This window comes from Hyla sarda, chromosome 4, assembly GCF_029499605.1.
Source record: "Hyla sarda isolate aHylSar1 chromosome 4, aHylSar1.hap1, whole genome shotgun sequence".
In the NCBI taxonomy this organism is placed as follows: domain Eukaryota; kingdom Metazoa; phylum Chordata; class Amphibia; order Anura; family Hylidae; genus Hyla; species Hyla sarda.
This window is the reverse complement of record NC_079192.1, coordinates 156,424,868-156,444,067: the sequence shown is the minus strand read 5'-3', so window position 1 is coordinate 156,444,067 and position 19,200 is coordinate 156,424,868. Positions and strand designations below refer to the sequence as shown.

The window sequence follows — 19,200 nt, the reverse complement described above, 5'->3', positions numbered from 1 at the left end:
TTCCCCAAATTTATTGGCAAACCTTTCGTACCCCTTTCTTAATATTCCTAAGGCTGTGTGTTTTCATTGCATTTTAACCTGCGTTTTCTGTTTTCATTGGTGAACTCCCATCCCATCGGTCGGACCCCCCGCGATCTGAAACTTATACCCTATCCTGTGGGTAGGGGATACGTTTTGGTACCTCTTTAAATATAAGTGGGTCTCGCTGCCTCCCCGGAGCGCTCACGGCGTGCTTCTGCTTGCAGCGCTCCGGTCGGCACCGCTGACCGCGAGCGTTGCTCCCTTGTCACCAGAGGGGACGCGATCCGAGGCACGGGTCGTGCCCGCCCTCGGATCGCGCCCCATGTCACTCACCTCACGCCTCCCTCCTCCCGATGCGCGCGGCCCCGCTCGCTAAAATGTAAAGGGCCAGTGCACCACTAATTGGTGCCTGGCCCAATCGCTCCCAATCCCTCCCTTTCCTATAAAAACCCACTTCCCCTTCCTCTCCTTGCCGGATCTTGTTGCCTTGTGCCCAGTGAAAGCGTTATAGTGTGTTTCCAAGCCTGTGTACCCAGTCCTTCTGCTGTTGCCCCTGACTACGAACCTCGCTGCCTGCCCTGACCTTCTGCTACGTCTGACCTCGCCTCTGTCTTGTCCTTGTGTACCGCGCCAGTCTCAACTGCCAGAGAGGTCGAGTTGCTACTGGGGAACACAACCAGGTAGTTACTGCCGCAGCAAGTCCATCCCGCTCTGCGGTGGGCTCTGGTGAACACCAGTAACTGCTTAGAACCGATTCCCCAGTACGACCCGCGTCATCGCCTCTCTGGCACAGAGGATCCACCACTAGTGTCCTCATCAGCCGCTAATCCGGACCCTGACAAGTGTAATGCTTAAAGAGCACCTGTAGGAAGCTTTTTTACAGATTATTCCTTGAATGTTCCTCAGCAATGGGCACCATTAATTTTCACGCTTCTCCAGTTGAAAACTGAGCAGTGGTGGCCGCCTCCTTGGCAGGTAATATTCTAGGGCAACAATTGTTTGTTAACAACAGCTGCTTGTGGAGCGGTGACACATGGATATGGACAGCTAAAGTTTTGTGAATGTCACAGGTCCTATGTACATGAGCTTATGCAATAGTATCACGAACTAGAAGTGTATTGATTAACAATAGGCAGCAAGGCTGCCTTTTCCCTTTGCAATCACATTCTAGCAGTCAAGGGAAGTTAACAACTATTAGCATATGGCTTCAGCTTTACCAACTCTTCTTATGAAACTGAATTGGCTTATTGAGGTTTGATCTCACTTCCCTGTAGTTTGGATAAAGCTGGAATGCACATTGTCTGTGTCTCATGTATATAAATTGTTGCTTTAGGAGTAAGTGTACATTTAGATAATTTTTTGAGTCTGCTTCTTTGAAAATGATAAATTTGAAAACTTTTCTGTCATAGTAGAAAAAATAAAGCTGCTAAAAATAGCCTTGGTTCAATCATATACTCGAGGAGCTTTGCCAAGGAAGGACATCATTGCTCTTTCTCTCCATTCCTCACTTTTTATTAAGGTATTTTTCATTACTTCTCAGCACTTACTACTTAATGTTATATTTTAAATCAAAGAGTCTGTTGGCAGAGGAAGTCTCTGAACCCTGGACTAAGATGTTTCTACATAATTAGTAATTGCATATGGTTTTTAAACACATACATTTTACATAAGTGATGATAGTCACAATACCGAAGAAAACTACAAATTGCTCCAATAAAAACTGCAAGTAAATAAATGAAAATTCTCACTTCCATTTTATGAATCTACACAGCGGCCAAGGCAGCTGTCTAAGACATTTTCTATAGCTCCACTTATACTGCGTCCATGCAGTATGTATTTGATGATGTCACTCTCCACATTTGGGTTCATGGAAACAGTGGCACAATTCCACTTTGGCCACAGTCTGGCATAGAGAAAACATTAGAATAAATTTACACTTCCAGGGTCATAGCACAGAGTGTATTGCTCATTTTAAATTATGAAGTTGAAATTTGGAAAAAGCTATCGGATCAATGGGTTGGCAACCTGCTTTACTGGCGTGCTTTAATATTACATGCATTTGAGATTTATGGGAAATAGTTAACACTTTAGAAAATCTGTGTATGGTTAGGTTCACACCTAACCAACTCACATTTTTGTAGGCAGCCCAGAATAATGGGATGCTGGTTTATACCAGTGGGACCCTGCAGGACATTTGAACGTAGTCTAAAAGTGGATTAAAAGCATAGTCGACCAGCAGAGTTCCAAAAAGCTGGTACATTGTAGATCATACAACAAGTCCAATCACGAGACAGTATATCTATTTGTTGAAATAAAATAAATGTGTCTGAACCAAACAGGAAGAACATCTCCTTCTGAAAAAAGTTCAAGCTGTAGTGATATTGTGCATTGCAAAATGAGGTTCTGTCATAGAAACCAAGTGCCAGTGAAAGTAGCTGTAATGTCCGTTTATTTGTTTTTGTATTTTTCTGCTTAGGTGTGTATTCACACACTTGTTTCTTCAGAGCAGTTTGCTATTATACCTGCATAGGAAATAGTTAATGCTCTGAACAAATGAGAACTCTGGTGCGGTTATCCTGCATTCTGGGGCTGGTTATTGTGCAATACACTTTCAATTCTGCTTGAGCATTTACCTTTTATTTATCTGAGTTTTAGCAATGGTCAAATAGTCTTGTTCTTTGTAGATTTTAGTCTGTGTTACATTTGTTGGTTTTAGGATTTGTATATCCTTTCTGTTATGTATCTGTTCACACTATGTCTGAGTCTTGCTTGTTACCTGTGCTCTGTATGTTATATTCCTGTTCTGGAGTCTATTCAGACTCATCCGGTTCTAGTCTAGTATGTTATAATTATCCTGGCTTCTATTCAGACTCATCTGGTTCTAGTCTAGTGTTTCATGTATTATGTTTCTGTTACCTACTGGGTCAGCATCTTGTCCTTTTGTGGAGTGGGGTGTCCAGTTTGTTTGTTCTGTGTCCCAGTGTGAACTGTGTCCTATATTTATATCCTGTTTGGTTGATATGATATTTGTCCTTTGTACCTGTTTGTGAACAGTTTCCTATGTTTCGTTATTAGTTTGCCTCTTTATATTCGGCCCTGTTAGTATTTGTATCCTGTTTGGTATATCTGGTTGTCTAGTAGTTTTCTGTGACTGACTATGTATATTATGTGTTTTTTTACGCCACTGCACTTTAGCGCAGGAAGGGACCAGCGCCCAGTTGTCGATCCATCATTTAGGATGGATGGGCAAGTAGGCAGGGAGAGATGTTTTAGGGTCATGTGTATACTAACAACATGTTAGTTTTTGAATTTATGCTGAGAAACAAGTAGATCAAAAAACCAATTGTGGATGTGCGACCATGTCGGTTTTCTCTATATGAATTCACATTGTGTTTTCTATCCCCCTATTTTTTTTTTTTACTTGGTCTGCACTCTATCCCTGACCCTCAGCCCAGCCCTATATAAATTAGCAGGAAGCTGCACAGGGCCTCTTGCTTTCTGGCAGCCTCCCAGTCTGACTGGGAGCTCATGGTAAGTGAGCTTTTACACCTTGTTCACACTGGTGTGGGGTTGTGCGGTGTCTGTTGCTGCCGTGGCGCCATGTCTATGGGGAGGCTCGGCCCTAGGACTGGTAAGAGTTGCATTAGGGCTGCTCTGCCAGTGGGGCTTTCCCTCTGTAGGCACTGGTGTTGCGACGGTGGTGGTCGCCGCCCAGTGCTACGCTATTTTATGCTAGGGACGTTAGGGATCCTCTCTAAATAGGTGGCCTTGACATGGTGAGTGGGCTTGTACTTTTTGATCAAAATGTATACTAACAACCTGTTAGTTTTTGAATTTATGCTGAGAAGCAAGTAGATCAAAATACAAATTGTGGATGTGCGACCATGTCTGTTTTCTCTATATGAATTCACATGTTTTAGGGTCAGTTTAGGGCTCACTCTTCCTGTCCCCCCATTTGGTCATGACAGTAGCGATGTGGAAAACCATTGTGTGTGCTCCTAGATAAAGAGGTTCATTGTAATCTGGGCTGTGAATTATCTTGAATCCATGCAAAAGAGCCTCACTTGTAGTCTACATGGAGCTTATTGATTCATGATCAAAAATGAGGTAAATTAAAACTATAGATTGGGTTGTCTGTACTGTGTATAACAAATGTGATCTGTTAGAATACCTCTTCATGCTTATTGGCCCTGTCATTTCATTATTTGGTGTTATAACATTTCCAACACTGATTCTATATGTCTGCAATGAATTCTCTTCACCTGCCTGCCCCCACTAACATGAAACAAACATGAGATATGCTATTTGTACAGTACATGCATGTCTAGATGTAGCCAGACGTTAAGGTATGTTTCCGTGACTTGCCTTAGGGAAATTTGATCCTTTTTACTGTATATGAAGTTATCCCATTTCCAGACAGTATATTTATTCATGAAACACTGAATAGAGACCAGAGCAAATCTGTTCTTCCACTGTATTTGATTGATAGCATCCATACTTGACTGTACTTGCATCTTACAAAGACAACATGTCCAAATGGGGCCTAGGCAGGACAGTGGTTAGGAACCCTTCCCTGATAGATAGAACAAATGGTTCTTGTCCCACTGGAAGGATCCTTACTAAAGTATATTGCATACATTGTCTTACCCAACTCCAGCTGCTGCTTCTTTTGTGGAAACCAAAGCCAGATGAAAATAAAAGTATATATTACCCTGTCATAACTATGTATCGCACTGAATGGGATTTATTAATGAGTCAAAATAGAAACAAATTGACTAAAAAGTTCCTTAAGATATGCATATGCAACATTTTCAAAACTTGATAATTAATAATAGACTTTTTATTTTTATTTTTTTTAAGCAAAGTTGCAGGGGCATGTCACAGCTTTATGACACACATTTTAAAATGTTCTAATGCTTTGATTAAGCTGAAACGACTGTATTGGAAGACAGAAATTTGTCTTACAAAAATTGACGGAATGTGTTAATGATGTCATCAGGGGGGTTATGAGCTGATTTGTTATGATGGCACATGATACACAGGATTTTAATTTTGTGTTGCAGATTTCAATGTAAAATAAATGACTGACCACTGTTTTAAATCTGCAGCATCGAATCCAGTTAATCAAATATGCTCAGGATACTGTACATGTAAATAGACCCTTAAAGGGGTACTCCACCCTAGACATCTTATTCCCTATCCAAAGGATAGGGGATAAGATGTCTGATCGCGGGGGTCCCGCCGCTGGGAACCCCTACAGTATAGCATGCGGCACCCACTTGTTTCTTGTCCGGAAGCGCTGGAGGGTCTGGGTCGCGAACACTGGAACGGAAGTCCGTGACGTCATGACTCCGCCCCCGTGTAAAGTCACGCCCCGTCCCCTCAATGCAAGTCACGCCCTCTCCCATAGACTTGCATTGAGGGGACGGGGCGTGACGCCAAACGGGGGCGGAGTCATGACGTCACGGACTTCCTTTCCCATGGTCGCGACCCAGACCCTCCAGCGCTTACGGACAAGAAACAGGTGGGTGCCGCATGCTATACTGCGGGGGTCCCCAGCGGCGGGACCCCTGCGATAAGACATCTTATCCCCTATCCTTTGGATAGGGGATAAGATGTCTAGGGGTGGAGTACCCCTTTAAAGGGGTATTCTAGGCAAAACCTTTTTTATATATATCAACTGGCTCCGGAAAGTTAAACAGATTTGTAAATTACTTCTATTAAAAAATCTTAATCCTTCCAATAGTTATTAGCTTCTGAAGTTTTCTGTCTAACTGCTCAATGATGATGTCACGTCCCGGGAGCTATGCATGATGGGAGAATATCCCCATAGGAACTGCACAGCTCCCGGGACGTGAGTCATCAGAGAGCAGTTAGACAGAAAACATCAACTCAACTTCAGAAGCTAATAACTATTGGAAGGATTAAGATTTTTTAATAGAAGTAATTTACAAATCTAATATACAAAATGTATAACCAATCCTCAAGGATTCTACCACAAAAGGTACATAATGATGTTTAAATAAAATATCATAGGATGCTTTAGTTAACAATTTTTATTCAATATATACGGTATATAAAATTGTGTATATAAAATAGTATATTGCACTATATATCCTCTGGCACATAATATATCATGTATAAAAGGATGAAGAAAACCACTGGGCCCTAGTGGTGACACACCCCCAATATATAAAGATCAAAAAATCTTTATATATAGGGGGGATATATTTTGTGCCAGAGGATATATAGTGCAATATACTATTTTATATACACAATTTTATATATGTATTGAATAAAAATTGTTAACTAAAGCATCCTATGATATTTTATTTAAACATCATTATGTAACTTTTGAGGTAGAATCCTTGAGGATTGGTTATACACTTTGTACATTATTTTTCATAATTCCGGCCGTTGGGTTTCGGCATATAACCAATTATATCCTCGGATTGTGTTTTGTGAGCTGCACACATTTCTATATTTTTACTAATTTACAAATCTGTTTAACTTTCCGGAGCCAGTTGATATATAAAAAAAAGTTTTGGCCTGGAATACCCCTTTAAAGGGGTACTCCGGTGGTAAATTTTTTGGACTATATGGCATCTTCTTTGTAAGTTTAGTTTTTTTGCAATATACATGTGTCATATGTTTTGGCAGCATGTACGTGTTTTTCTTACCTGTTTGTTGGGCAAGAAGTTCTGTAGTTCAGAGGGTTTTCTTTTACTGTTATCCACAGTTCTGAATCTTCTGAATCTCTTGTGGACAAGACGTCAGAGCTTTTTTTTTTTTTCTCTCTGTCTGCATGAGAAAAATAAGCCACGCCCCCTCATCTACCCCCTCCCGGAGTTCTGCATGAGAAGCCATAGTACACAGCTCCTGTGTTCTGTGTATAGTGGGGCATTATAATTTAGTAGCAGTATGGTAGTGTTATAGTTATTTTCTAAAGTTACAGTGAGTGCTGTTAGAAATGTACTGTAGACTGTATTTACCCAATATACAGTAACTGAACAGAATAAATGAATTGAGACAAGTTTGCTCATATTAAATATGTAAAATGCAGGAAAATCCAACTTATTGCTGGTTCTTGTTTTCCCCTTGTGTATCTAATTTGTATTTTAGAGACTTCTTGAGGGCAGGAAAATGTTTAATGCATATTTTCCCATGAACTGTCAAACATCATAAATCATTTACTGATTATACAATTCACTGGCTAATCTTACATGACTTTAAAGGAGTACTCCAGTGAAAAACTTTTTTTTTTTTTTAAATCAACTGGTGCCAGAAAGTTAAACAGATTTGTAAATTACTTCTATTAAAAAATCTTAATCCTTCCTGTACTTATTAGCTGCTGAATACTACAGCGGAAATTATTTTCTTTTTGAAACACAGAGCTGTCTGCTGACATCATGAGCACAGTGCTCTCTGTCCATTTTAGGAACTGTCCAGAACAGCATATGTTTGCTATGGGGATTTCAGCAGAGAGCACTGTGCTCATGATGTCAGGAAACAGCTCTGTGTTTCAAACGGAAAAGAATTTTCACTGTAGTATTCAGCAGCTAATAAGTACAGGAAGGATTAAGATTTTTTTATAGAAGTAATTTACAAATCTTGTAAAAAAAGAGAGAATGATGCACTCACCACTTAGCAGCCGGCAGGTAAGTGGTGAGTGCATCCTTCTCTCTTTTTCTACAATATTGTACTGCGATTTGTGCATTACCCTTGGATAGCACCACCACATAACCGGTCTATTGGCCTCCGTTTAAACTGCAGCTATACCCGACATATAAGGGACTTCAAAAGTGATTGCACGGGAAGTATCCTGTAGTGGTGCCGAACTACTCTATTTCTACAAAGATGAACTTTAATTTACAAATCTGTTTAACTTTCTGGCACCAGTTGATTTAAAAAAAAAAAAGTTTTTCACCGGAGTACTCCTTTAACCCCTTGGGGACAGAGCCCATTTTGACCCTAAGGACCAGAGCTTTTTTTGCAATTCTGACCACTGTCACTTTAAGCATTAATAACTCTGGGATGCTTTTACTTATGAATTTTATTCAGAGTCAGACATATTCTACTTTATGTTAGTGGCAAATTTTTGTCGATACTTGCATCATTTCTTGGTGAAAAATTCCCGAATTTCATGAAAAATCTAAAAATTTAGCATTTTTATAACTTTGAAGCTCTCTGCATGTAAGGAAAATAGACAAATTATATATTGATTCACATATACAATATGTCTATTTTATGTTGCCATCATAAAGTTGACATGTTTTTACTTTTTTAAGACATCAGAGGGCTTCAAAGTATAGCAGCAATTTTTCAAGTAAATTTCAAAATCTGAATTTTTTAGGAACCAGTTCAGTTTTGAAGTAAATTTGAGGGTCTTTATGTTACAAATACCCCATAATGGACCCCATTATGAAAACTGCACCCCTCAAAGTATTCAAAATAACATTCAGAAAGTTTATTAACCCTTCAGATGTTTCACAGGAATAGCAGCAAAGTGGAAGCGAAAACGCAAAATCTTCATTTTTTACACTAACATGTTCTTGTAGACCCATACTTTTTATTTTTACAAGGGGTAAAAGGATAAAAAGTCCCCCAAAATATGTAACCCAATTTCTCTTGAGTAAGGAAATACCTCATATGTGGATGTAAAGTGCTTTGTGGGCGCACTAGAGGCCTCAGAAGGGAAGGAGCGACAATGGGATTTTGGAGAGCGAATTTTGCTGAAATGGTTTTTGGGGGGCATGTTGCCCCTATGGTGCTAGAACAGCAAAAAACACCCCACATGGTGAACTATTTGGGAAACTGCACCCCTCAAGAAACGTAACAAGTGGTACATTGAGCCTCAACAACCCACAGGTGTTTGACGACTTTGCGTTGAAGTTGGACATGAAAAGGAAAACATCATTTTTTTTACTAAAATGCTGATGTTACCCCAAATTTTTCATTTTCACAAGGGTTAATAAGTGAAAATGTCCCCCAAAATTTCAAACCCCATTTCTCTCGAGTAAGGAAATACTTCATATGTGGATGTAAAGTGATCTGCCGGTGCACTAGAGGGATCAAAAGGGAGGGAGCGACATTGGGCTTTTGTAAAGTGAATTTTGCTGAAATGGTTTTTGGGGGGCATGTCACATTTAGGAAGCCCCCATTGTGCCAGAACAGCAAAAAACACCCCACATGGCACACTATTTGGGAAACTACACCCCTCAAGGAACATAACAAGGGATGCAGTGAGCATTTACACCCCACTGGCGTTTGACAGATCTTTGTAATAGTGGGCTGTGCAAATGAAAAATTTAATTTTTCATTTTCTCGGACCACTGTTTCAAAAATGTGTCAGTCACCCGTGGGGTGTTAAGGCTCACTATACCCCTTTTTACGTTCCGTGAGGGGTGTAGTTTCCAAAATGGGGTTACATGTGGGTATTGTTTTTTGGTTTTATGTCAGAGCCTCTGTAACCAACAGCCACCCCTGAGCTCTCACTCCTGAGCCTTGTTGTGCGCCCGCAGAGCATTTTACTCCCACATATGGGGTATTTACATACTTGGGAGAAATTGTGTTACAAATTTTGTGGGGCTTTATTTCCTTTTACCTCTTATGAAAATGAAAAGGATGGGGCAACACCAGCAAGTTAGTGTAAAAAAAAAAAATTTTACACTAACAGGCTGGTGTAGACCCCAACTTTACCTTTTCATAAGGGTTAAAAGCCCCCAAAGTTTGTAGCACAATTTCTCCCGAATACCCGAGATACCCCATATGTGGCCCTAAACTGTTGCCTTGAAACAAGAGAGTGAGAGAGCGCCATGCTCATTTGAGACCTAAATTAGGGATTTTTATAGGGGTGTACCCGGATGCAAGCGTTTCACTTGCTTCCTCCACCAAAAATACTGTAATTCAGTTTTCCCCGAACAAGGTGCCTCCAGCTGTTGCAAAACTCACCACATGTCTGGACAGTCAATGGCTGTCCTGCAATACTAGGAGATGTTATTTTGCAACAGCTGGAGTCTGGAAAAATTGACGTACAAGACGTTTTTAATTTTTATTAGGGGGGGCGACAGTGTAAGGGTGTAGTGTATATGAAAGCGTTATACTCTTTATTTAGGGTTAGTGTAATTTAGTATTTTTAGGGTACATTCACACGGGCCGGGGTTTACAGTGAGTTTCCTTCTGCAGTGGAAAATTTGCCACATCTCAAACTTGTAGCAGGAAACTTGCTGTAAACCCCTGCCCATGTGAATGTACCCTGTGCAGACCGTGCATGCTGGGAGTTGTAGTTATGCAACAGCTAGAGGCACACTGGTTGGGATTGCGAAACACTGAGTTAGGTAACAGACTACCGCAGTGTTTCCGCATCACTGTCAGTTTCCTAACTCAGTGTTTCTCAACCCATGTGCCTCCAGCTGTTGCAAAACTACAACTATAGTTTTGCAAGAGCAGGAGTCACACCGGTTGGGAAACAGACAATGTTTCCCAACCAGTGTGCCTCCAGTTGTTGCAATACTACAACTCCCAGCATGCCCAGACAGCCGAAGGGCATGTTGGGAGTTGTAGTTATGCAACAACTGGAGGAGAACAATTTGGAGACCACTTTGTAGTGGTCTCCAAACTGTAGCCCTCCAGATGTTGCAAGACTTCAACTCCAAGCATGCCCAGACTGCCCAGGCATGTTGGGAGTTGTAGTTTGGCAACATATGAAGGGTCAGATGTTGCCGAACTACAACTCCCTGCATGCCTGGACAGTCTCGGCATGCTTTGAATTGACATCTGGAGCGCTACAGTTTGAACACCACTGTATAGTGGTCTCCAAACAGTGCCCTTCCAGATGTTGCAAAACTACAACTCCCAGCATGCTGATACTGTCCAAGCATGCTGGGAGTTGTAGTTCTGCAACATCTGAAGGGCCAGATGTTACATTACTACAACTCCCTGCATGCCTGGACATCCTGGGCATGCTGAGAGTTGTAGTTTTGCAACATCCGGAAGGAAACCACCGCTGCCACTGCCTCCACTGGCCTACCGTCTTCTGTCAGCCGCCGGTCCCTGGTCCTCGGTCCCCGCGTGAATCCAGGTAACCGGCGCCGGTGGTCCCCGCCGCATCCACAGGCCCCCCGCACATTGCCGCCATCTTCTCCCGTTCTGCCCCGACATCCAGAAATGAATGTTCACCCCCGCCCCTGCCGTGTGATTCGCCGATCAGTCCTGATCATCCAATCGTAGGGGATAGGAGGAGGTGGCACCCCTGCCACCTCGCTCCTATGCTTTAGGATGATCGGGGCTGTGTCTGACAGCTCCGATCATCCCTATTTTCCGGGCTATTGGGTCATCAGAGACCCAATCGGCCCGGAATTGCGGTTGCACGGCAGGCCCCCCCAGGCAGTTGCACGGGATGCCTGCTGAATGATTTAAGCAGGCATCCCATTCTGATCCCCGTCCGGCTAGCAGCGGGGATCGAAATTCCCACGGGCGTACAGGTACGTCCTTAAGTACCAGGACGCAACGGCGTATCCATACACCCGTGATCCCCAACAGGCTTATAGACCAAACGTTTTATCAAGAAGAGGAGACTATTTTTTTGGCACTGAAAACTCATGGACATCAGCTAAGATTAACATTATTGAGGAAGCTGAACATTATTTGAATTAAAGTATTGTGCTCTGGCCCCACCTTTTCAAAAATCCTATTTATTTAAGCGTTAAAGTGGTTTGAGTGTTGCAACAGTTACCAGCCTCATTGCTATCAGGGCTGGTTAGCCAGTCGGAGAGCAAGGACACCGGACCAATCACCAATCCCAGCATCCCAAGCTGTCTGGGTGATTGCTGAATTCTAGCATCATTAGTCCTCCTATATTTTGCTGTCTTACTGTTAACCTGACTTTTTGCTTAGTTTTTCATTTATGCTCTCTGGTTACTAATTTGGACCCTGATATATTCTCCTGGCTTCTAAACCTCAGCTGAACTCTGACACCCACTGCTTGCTTATTCTGCCATTATGTGACCTCCTGAATTTGGATTCTTGGACTGTACCTTGACCATTAATTGTCTGCTGATTTGGTATTGGTCCAGCTAGCTAGACTATGCTTTCCTCCTGATAGGTTAGTGACCCACTACACTTAGAAATGGATTCTTACCAAGTTTGGGTTACTCTTATTGACAAGTGCACCAAGTAGCTAGGGACAGTGGTGCAGGCGGAAATCCCTGACCCATACATTACACAGTGTTTGAGTGGTTTTTTTTCCCCACACACCTAGAACATACTGATTTACTGGTTTATTGGCTTCTATAAAAATGACCTATGCATCTGGAATAAGACTAAGAGCACCATAAATTAAGAGATTAAGCTGCAGAATAATGAAAATTGGCCAATGCAGACAAGTTGCTCTGTAAGTGTGAACAGGAAGAGAAGGCAGCACCTTTGTTATTTAATAAAAATCTATCTCAATCGATAATACTTGAAAATTGCTTTTGAATTCAAAATGAAGGAATGGCAACAACCAAAAATGATGGTTGTCTCCATTCACTGGACTTATATTTATACAAGAACTTTTACAGTAGATACTTCTAACTCAGGAGGGAAAACACCCCTCTGAGATACATTGGCTCAAAATAATGCAAAAATTCTATTTTTGCTATGCATTAGGAAGTTCTCAGGAGCATTTTGGATGCTGTGATATACTTTTGCTTATAAAGTAAATTATTGACCAAATTACTAATGAATACATGAGTTAACCTCATAATTGACATGCATATAGGATAACATTAATACCCAAAATGTATGATGTTAATTTCAGGCTACAATGGACATTTGTAACCTCCAGTTCCACCTTGTAATAAATGCAAAACCTTTTGTTCATCTGAGATGTTTACAGAAGTTCATGCTCCTTCCTTTAAAGTTGAAGATAGGTTGGTATATACTATGATACATCAACCTTTACTTTTCTGGCCTACAGTCTAGCAATGTTTTAGTGGACCCCTAAGGCTTTGTTCTAAGGTATCTGTTTTTCTAGCAAACCACAACTGTATTCAAAAGATGTCCCAACTCTTCATGCATGACCGATAATGTGTAAATATTGAGAACTCCTTGCTTTATATAACATCATCTGAATCCCAGCTTGTCATTCTATGTTTATTAACATGTTTGTACATCATTTGTTTCTCAAAGAGATGGAATTCAGAAGCGGGAACAAGAGTCAGATAGTAATTTTAGAAGACATAAAATATGTAGGCGGACATTAAGAAACTTCCTCTGTCAGACTGCCAACCCCACCTTCCTACTGCCAGACCACCCAGAATTATAAAAAGAAACATAACCTCTAGGTTAGTGCTGAGAATAGTAACTTTTAAACTGTTTACTGGTTTTCCTTATTGTATAAACCCTCTTCTCTTTACACATACAGTTAATTTTATAGAGATTATTTTGTATGTATTCTGCTGATACAAATGTAAAACTCTAAGAAAAACTATATATATATAATACATTTGGAACTGGTAGAAAAGATTGTACACCTCAAAATTTTAATTAAGTACTTTAAGCCCTAAGAATCGATGGCTGACTGGTAATTAATTGCTCCATCCCAAGGCCTTAGGGCTCCAAATACCTTTATTAATGCACTAAAGAATACACCTTCTCTCCTATACACTACATCTGTCATTAGCTTCTTAGCTTGTTGCTTTTCCATGACACATAGCACAATTCAAGTTGCCAGGACATCCTGTAAGTCAGCAATTTCCATCTCTTACAGTTGGATAATTGACTGGCAACAACCCATGTGAAGTCACTCTATGCTTAGCACATGGCATAAAAATACACATTGCAATGGATCCACACGCTAATATATAAATTCATATTGAAATATTCGTCAAGCTGTATATACCATGTAATGGTTGGAGACATAGATCATGAAATCCAATCCAGTGTGAATTTAAAAAAATTAGTTACATGAAGCTTTTTTTAAAATAAATAAGTAAATAAAAACTATTTTGCTTACTTGTATATATACTCCTGCAATATCACTCATCGTAAATGTGGTTTATTTAACACATTGATTTTAGCTGATCTCCATCAAGGAATGGACCAATAATTGTGGGAATGACTGAAATAACACAGTGACAATGTTGGCTGGCAACCTTTCCTGGGGCACCTAGTACTCAGATACTCCAATGACTTACATTAGGGTCAAATTATGTAACAAAAAGAGCATCACAGAATCTGAATGATGAGGAAACAAATGAATAATGACTATGGCAGTAAGGGATTGAAGCAGATGGTTGATAAACAGAAACCTACAATGTCTTTAACTAGTATACAAAATGAAGGTTGCAGCAGCACTCTCTGTCAAAAAATGGAGGCTCTTAGCGCACTTTTTGATCAAAACGCCTCACTTTGAATGGGACCCTAATACGCTCATTGTACTTCACCTGTGCTGGGCATATAGCCTCTGACTGGGTGACATGCAGGATCCACCATCAATTTAAAAAAACTCCTCTCTCTAACTAGCTTACTGTGCATCTTTCCCTAGATCTATGCCTAAACACTGACCCTAACACCGCACACCAAGGAACCTCACTGTCCCTGAAAATATTGCTAATGTAAACCTAATCTGTACAACTGACTCTTACATAAACTACTAAGGGGAACTGGAATTCACAAATGAAGATACAACTAGCCGGTACATAACTAATGTGCAAATGCAGCAAGATATAACTCAAAGGGGAAAAAAAGCAAATACAAAGACTCTTCAAGAAAACAAACAGACTGATCAGGAACAAAACTAGGCAAGAAGAAGGTACTGAAGAAATTTATGGAAAACTGGATCTCAGCACTGAGAGCATAAGCAATAATCTACACCACATTGCAAAAATCTGGGATATCAAAAAAGAGGTTAACCATTTAGAAACAGCTACTCCAAACAAGCTTTGGGCTGAATATTATCATCAGCTGATCCACAAAAATTGATAGTCTATAGGGCATTTTTGCCCCGGACAAGCTGATATACATGAGAAGATCAAATGGCTGGGTAGTGTAAATTTGTAAACTTTGTAGTGAATGGAAACTAGTCTGATATCCATAAGCAACCTAAAATGGCCACCTCAATTGCCTTAAAAATACTTATTATCTTAAAAATATTAGATTACACCTTGTTCACAAGTAGCTTGTAATATTTTACAACACAGTAATTGCAAAACTGGTGTCAGAGGCCCAAGCTCAGGCATCTAGGTCTGGATTTAAAGGGGTACTCCCCTGCCCCAGCATTCGGAACATTTTGTTCAAATGCTGGGTGCGGGCTACAGGGGTTGTGATGTCACGGACACGACCCTCGTGATGTCACGCAACGCCCCCTCAATGCAAGTCTATTGGAGGGGGCGTGGTGGCTTCCACGCCCCCTCCCATAGACTTGCATTGAGGGGAAGTGGCCTTGACGTCACGATCCCTGCAGCCCACACCCAGCATTCGAACAAAATGTTCCGAATGCTGAGGCAGGGGAGTACCCCTTTAATTGCTACATCCTAATCACCTACAGCTGCTCCACTGACTGGTATGCATAATGTATAAATTATACATTTACATATTTTATCATGACATTATTTTAAACCAGATGTCTAACCTATTTTGTGAGCTGGTAAATATATTCTGATCATAATGCTTTAGTTGTTTAGTTACATATTACTATATTTATTTTAGTTGCTCAGTTATAAATCCATTGTCTTCTCTTCGGTAAGTAGTCGAAGCGTCCTTAAATAAGACATATTTGAGAGAATTTACACGAGTAACAATTGTTATATATGTTATTGAGATTTGTAAAGCTGTATGTTGATACTCAAGTACATACTTAGGGTACGTTCACATTGGAATCTCCGCTCGCCGAATTCCGCGAGTGGAGATTCCGTCTGGCGGCTGCCACAGAAAATACTTCGGTGCTAGGGCCGCGGGGCACTGAGCCGTTACTATTGATGGCTGTGCAGTGCTCGCGGGATCCACGCAAAGAATGAACAATTTCAGAAGCTGAAATTCCGCAGTGTGAATGGGTCTCGCGGGGACCCATTTACACTAATGTTAAGTTCACACTGCGGAATTACGCAGTGAACACACCCTTAGAAAAAAACCTGTGGGAAATGACATCCAATATGTGAAAGATCATCCAGCTTTTTCTAATACTTTTATATAATGTTTATGACTTCAGCACTGACCATTTAATAGATTATCACAGTCCACACAAAAGGTTACCCGGCACTGCCCGGCTCAAGCACTCCAATAAATCCAATCGCTTCCACCTGTAGCAATTCCGTTCACACAGTGACTAGGTGGTGCTCACAGTGCCCAAAGAAGGTAGAAAACTTCAAACCAAATATCCAGCAAAAGGAAGAAATACACCGGGCAACTCACCATTAACTGCTTGTGTGTCTTTATTGGATAAAACGGTACATCAGTGCGGCAGACGCTCGTGCAGGGATGTTACACAGGCCTGTGTAACATCCCTGCACGAGCGTCTGCTACACTAATGTACCGTTTTATCCAATAAAGACACACAAGCAGTTAATGGTGAGTTGCCCGGTGTATTTCTTCCTTTTGCTGGATATTTGATTTAATAGATTGTTTACTACTAGGAGCTTATCTCTAAGAAGCTACAGTACAAGTTTTTACAACTGTAAATGTCATTCTGTATGTTTCTTCTGTATTAGTATAACTTATGTAACTTGTAATAGTATGTAACTTGTCTTATAAGATTCACTTGCACAAGAAGGTTCCTTTAAAAGTAAAAAAAAAATATCAGAATGCACATACTGTAGCTAGGAGTTTTTAAATTCATATACTCAGTCCCCCCTTCCAATTCTTTTATTAATGACTAAAGGGCACTATTGCACATAGGGAGATACATCTATAGCCAGCAATCTTTAGTGAGAGAAGAGATCAAGCACAGTTTGGTGTCCAGAGCTTTCTGGATCCACAGCTTCCCCAGCCCCTCTTCTCAGCTATGATTGACAGTTCTATCAGTCTTTCTTTCTAATTTTATTTTAGAGCTGTCAATCAAAGCTGATGTGAGATTCAGGGAAAGACTTGAATACAGAGAGGTATGGTCAAATAAGAAGAAGAGCCTGTCTCTTCCATAGTCATGGCATCAAATGCATGACCAAAATTCTAAGTCATCAAATGCCTCTTGCAGTCCTTTGTACAAGTCTGTCAGCAGTTTTGATGGCTTAAAAGTACTGTCAGTTTACATGTAAGTCCATCATACCCATTCCTTCCTTTTCCTCATAGCGAACATTGGAATTGTCATGCTGCCTCCATACACATCACATAGTGGAACGATTGACATTAATGGCAAATCCACAGAATATACCATAAATATCTGGTAGATGCTGGTCACACCTCTAGGTAACGTGCCTATTTTGAGCCTTCTTTTCCCCTCTGGCCTGGTTGTGGCGACCAGAGGTGGTCGGGAATCTGAAAACAGGCAGATGTTTTATGCAGTTGTGTAACTCCTATTGGGAGCTGTGCAAACATGAGCAATGAGAACTATGCTGCTTCTGTAATTCCTGAGTAACAGGGACAACAAAATGAAATCAGCTTCTAAAGCCTAACTTCTATGGCAGTCATCCTTTAAATGGTTATTGTTATTTCAAACAACTTTCCTCCATGCCAAAGTGATTTCTAACATATTTGTAAATCCTTTCATTAACCAAAAATGACTCCTTACAACAGAAAGACAGCTCTAAAGTCTTTGCCATTAGGTGTCTCCCTTCTCCGCAATCTGCTGTTGTTAGGGTCATGGCAGGTGGTGGATCCTCTGGGCCTGTGTGGATGATGACGTGAACTGAGCCGTGTAGTCTAAGGTGCTGCTGGTTTTCACCAAAGCCCCCCGCAAAGCGGGATGGTCTTGCTGTGGTAGACGGCACCCAGGTCGCTACCCCTGGCACGACTCGTCCACACAGGTTTCTGGGATGTGACTTGGCACAAAAGGAAACTGGCAAGATGAGGTCAAGGTAGCAGTAGGTCAGGGCAGGAGGCACAGGTGAAGGGTCAGGTAACGGAACAAGGATCAGGAACAGGGATATAAGGAACACAATGTGCTAGGGCACAAGGCAACAAAGTTCCGGCAGGGAGCAAAGCGAGGAGCTGATACTTAAAGACAGGGTGCAGGTGTAGACACTTAATTAAATGAGTACTGGCCCTTTAACGCCTTAACGACGCAGGACGTATATTTACGTCCTGCGCCAGCTCCCGCGATATGAAGCTGGATCGCGCCGTATCGTATCGCGTCGGTCCCGGCGCTCATCAACGGCCGGGACCCGCGGCTAATACCACACATCGCCGATCGCGGCGATGTGCGGTATTAACCCTTTAGAAGCGGCGGTCAAAGCTGACCGCCGCTTTTAAAGTGAAACTGAAAGTGACCCGGCTGCTCAGTCGGGCTGTTCGGGACCACCGCGGTGAAATCGCGGCGTCCCGAACAGCTGACCGGACACCGGGAGGGCCCTTACCTGCCTCCTCGGTGTCCGATCGATGAATGACTGCTCCGTGCCTGAGATCCAGGCAGGAGCAGTCAAGCGCCGATAATGCTGATCACAGGCATGTTAATACACGCCAGTGATCAGCATAGGAGATCAGTGTGTGCAGTGTTATAGGTCCCTATGGGACCTATAACACTGCAAAAAAAAATGTAAAAAAAAAAGTGTTAATAAAGGTCATTTAACCCCTTCCCTAATAAAAGTTTGAATCACCCCCCTTTTCCCATAAAAAAAATAAAACAGTGTAAAAAAATAAATAAATAAACATATGTGGTATCGCCGCGTGCGTAAATGTCTGAACTATTAAAAATATATCATTAATTAAACCGCACGGTCAATGGCATACGCGCAAAAAAATTCCAAAGTCCAAAAAAGCGTATTTTGGTCACTTTTTATACCATTAAAAAAAATTATAAAAAGTGATCAAAAAGTCCGATCAAAACAAAAATCATACCGATAAAAACTTCAGATCACGGTGCAAAAAATGAGTCCTCATACCGCCCTGTACGTGGAAAAATAAAAAAGTTATAGGGATCAGAAGATGACATTTTTAAACGTATAAATTTTCCTGCATGTAGTTATGATTTTTTCCAGAAGTGCGACAAAATCAAACCTATATAAGTAGGGTATCATTTTAACCATATGGACCTACAGAATAATGATA

At 41.2% G+C, this 19,200-nt stretch overlaps 1 protein-coding gene across 1 annotated transcript in view; it reads left to right on the top strand.

Moving 5' to 3' along the window:
- The first annotated feature begins 13,253 nt into the window (after positions 1 to 13,253).
- The window catches only part of THSD4 (thrombospondin type 1 domain containing 4), an 874,264-nt gene continuing 868,317 nt past the window's right edge, over positions 13,254 to 19,200 (top strand). Inside the window, exon 1 of the mRNA XM_056572467.1 lies at positions 13,254 to 13,346. The gene's annotated coding sequence lies outside the window, so the exon portion shown is untranslated. The remainder of the gene's footprint in view (positions 13,347 to 19,200) is intronic.